General features: G+C 53.1%; 1 pseudogene; it reads right to left on the bottom strand.

The window, feature by feature from the left end:
- Positions 1-393: 393 nt before the first annotated feature.
- Positions 394-512, bottom strand: LOC118602596 (annotated as a pseudogene).
- Positions 513-3,007: the final 2,495 nt, after the last annotated feature.

Genomic DNA, 3,007 nt, shown 5'->3' with positions numbered 1-3,007 from the left:
GGGGAGACCCATAATCTTTTCTTTCATAAAGTATCATTTCGAACTCATGAATTTTTGTTTATCTGATGGGTCTCAATTTACTGTTTTGTTATTCTTTTCGTTGCTAAAATTTTCCCATCTTCTGCTGGCGGAAACCCTTTCAAGTTGACCCCGGGTCCCTTTGATGTGACTCCCTTAGCTTTTCGCTGTTTCACAGTTTTCACAGTTTTCTTTCCAGCATAAGACGACCTAATCCATCTTGTGTGTGTGTGTGTGTGTGTGTATATATATATATATTTTATATATATATATATATATTTTTTTTTTTTGCGAGGCAACCCTCAATCAACCTCACAGATTGCAAGGACCTTGTCAGCTTACAATCCCTTTATTTATTTTTTTTTTAATTTTTTACACCTACAGCACCTGGTCTTCCTGGGTGGTCCCCCATCCCAGTGCTAACCAGGCCCGACCCTGCTTAGCTTCCGAGATCAGACGGGATGGGGCCTATTCAGCGTGGCATGGCTGTAGACTACACTTTCTACCCACCCTTGGAATCAACCAATTATTTCTCTAAGTTGCTCCACTCTTGTATTGGACAATGGTCTTCAGAGACCCAGATCTGGCCGCTAGAGGTACTTATCACCGCCAGGCCTTGTCAATGCATAGAACTACAAATGAATACAACATTTGCTTTGACCTTTTTCCTTGTCCCCTGTTCTCAGGCCAGCGCCTAGGACACAGAGGATGCCCCGATGTGTGAAGGCCCCCTTCAGCCATGAACTTCTGGCTTTCTTTGACCCAGCTGCAACTCAGCAAGTAAAAACCCAGAGTGTTCTCCCACCGGAGGCACAGGTCACTGCCCCGTCTCACTGAGGTGGGACTTGGCCATGCAGCCTGTTTTGGCCAGTGGGATGTTGGTGGATGTGAAACGAGCAAAGACTTTAATGTGTTTGCGTGGTTTGGCTTGGGCTTTGGTGCCTTCTGCACTAACCGCGAGGAAAGCATGGCGTGGATAATCGCTGCCCTTTCTGCCTGAGTCCCAAGACAAATGCAGGTGGAGTAGGCCCAAACCCATGCCTCCCGCCGTGCAGAGTCAATCCCAGCCTTTGCCACCTGCCCAGGAGTCTCTCGTGGGGTCTCTGAACCTACAGGGTGAAGGCAGACCCTCGGGTTTAGGACTTTCAGAGACTTTGGGGGGCAGCACCTGTGACACCCAGCTTTCTCGTGATACCTTGGCTGCCTTTGGCAGTGTAATTCTGAAATCACACCCCGAGGGTCTACCTTCACTCTGTAGGTAGAGAGGGATCCCATACGAGACTTTTAGTCAGGTCCTGGGCAAAGGGGTCCCAAGAAACGAAGGAGTGAAGAAAGCGGAGAAACAGATGAAGGGCATCTGATAGGAAACAGAGGAATTTACCACAGTTGCCTCTGCGGCCTTGTGTGTGTTTCCGCTCAGTTCACGCAGGATGGTGGTTTTTTCCGTCCCGAGACTAGCTGCGCTGCAGCCTCCGTGGTGCTGGGAGGCGTCTGTTCTTGCCTCTTGCGGTGTGATTATCTCTTGTGTGCGCCTCTCCTCCACTACGTGTCGAGATCCTGACCCTTTCCGAGGAGGCCACAGACCTGACAGTGACTTCAACAGGGAAAGCTCAGCAGCAGGACTCAGGGTGACTTAAATACCGAGACTCGGAGCCTGCAAACGACTTGCTCGAGGTTCCCCCGTGATGAAGAGTCTGAGCTGGGACTCAACCCCATGTCTCTGGACTCTCCCCACCCCCAAGGGTCACTTTGGAGAAAGACTTTCTCCAGGGCCCAATGACTCCCTCCCAAAACCTTAGTCGAGAAAGCCGGTTGCGTTTGCTTTGTTCGTGGTCACTGTCCTGTGGGAAAGGGCCAGCCGGCTCTTCCAAGCGGGGCCGAATTATTCGTGAGGCCTCTCTTTCCCCTCTCATTACTGAAGGCGTTCGTCCTGCCCAGTGGGGCCACCATGGGACACATTCCTTGTTGTTGTTACTGTTGTTGTTGTTTACGGTTTTGCCTTTTTAAATTAAATATTATATTTTCTTCAATTCCAGGAGTCATCTGTGTGCATCGTGAGAGTATTAGAAAAATAGAGAAAACCATAAAGAGGAAGAGGTAACTTGCTTGGTCTCCTGCCACCCCGCGTCGCAGGGTCACAGGGGACAGGTGCCTCCTGTGTCCCTCTGGGTCCCTGAGCCCGCTCTGCACCTGGAGCCTCACCTACAGGCCCTGGGTCCAGCTACCTGGGAGGCATGGCAGGAGCAAAGGCGATGTGATTGGGGAACTTGTCTCCCTGGCTCCCTCTCTGCAAGGTCACCTCTGCTGAAGGTCACTGCTCCCCTCCAGGCCCAGGGGCCTAGCAAGATGCTTTCCCCCGCCAGGCTCTGGTCAGGGTGCCCCGTCTCCCTCCTTTGGCGCAGGGGGTGGTAGGGCCCCTGCCTACTGCCCTGCAGGTCCTGCCCCCACCCACGCCGCCGTAAACAGTCCCTCCCCAGCTCGTCCTGGTCTGAACGTACCATCTGTTTTCTGTTGGGAACCCGGCTGATTCACTTTCTGACTCACTGACATTTCGAGACCTTTCCGTTGAATTTCCTGCTGCCACGACATTTTCCGAGGTTTCCAAAGCGATATATGAAATGGTGCCCGGAATAAACTTGGGAATCCCGGGCGGTGGGGCGGGGTCGGGGGAGGCATTCGACTCCCTGACTCTTCTGTGGTCCCCAGCGCCCCACCCGACCTTGCACCACACTCCGCCTGGCCTGTGACCATGCGCCGTGCAGTGAGGGCTTCCACAGCTCCACGTGCTTCTGAGCACCTCTCCCACGCCTATGGCACAATCACTGCTCAGGTTACCAGAGCGACCTCCGCCAGGTCCTGGCTGGAAAGGAAGTTGTAGGAAAGGAGGAAGGAGCCCGGCTTGCTCATCCGGCGGCCTTCGCCCAGAATGTCTCCTTAGACCCCGACTCCCTTCTCGGCCGAGTCCTGCGTTCTCCTCTTGTCTCTGCTT

Source organism: Rousettus aegyptiacus, unplaced genomic scaffold (assembly GCF_014176215.1).
Source record: "Rousettus aegyptiacus isolate mRouAeg1 unplaced genomic scaffold, mRouAeg1.p scaffold_m13_p_4, whole genome shotgun sequence".
Lineage (NCBI taxonomy): Eukaryota > Metazoa > Chordata > Mammalia > Chiroptera > Pteropodidae > Rousettus > Rousettus aegyptiacus.
This window is presented reverse-complemented; position numbering and strand designations above follow the sequence as displayed.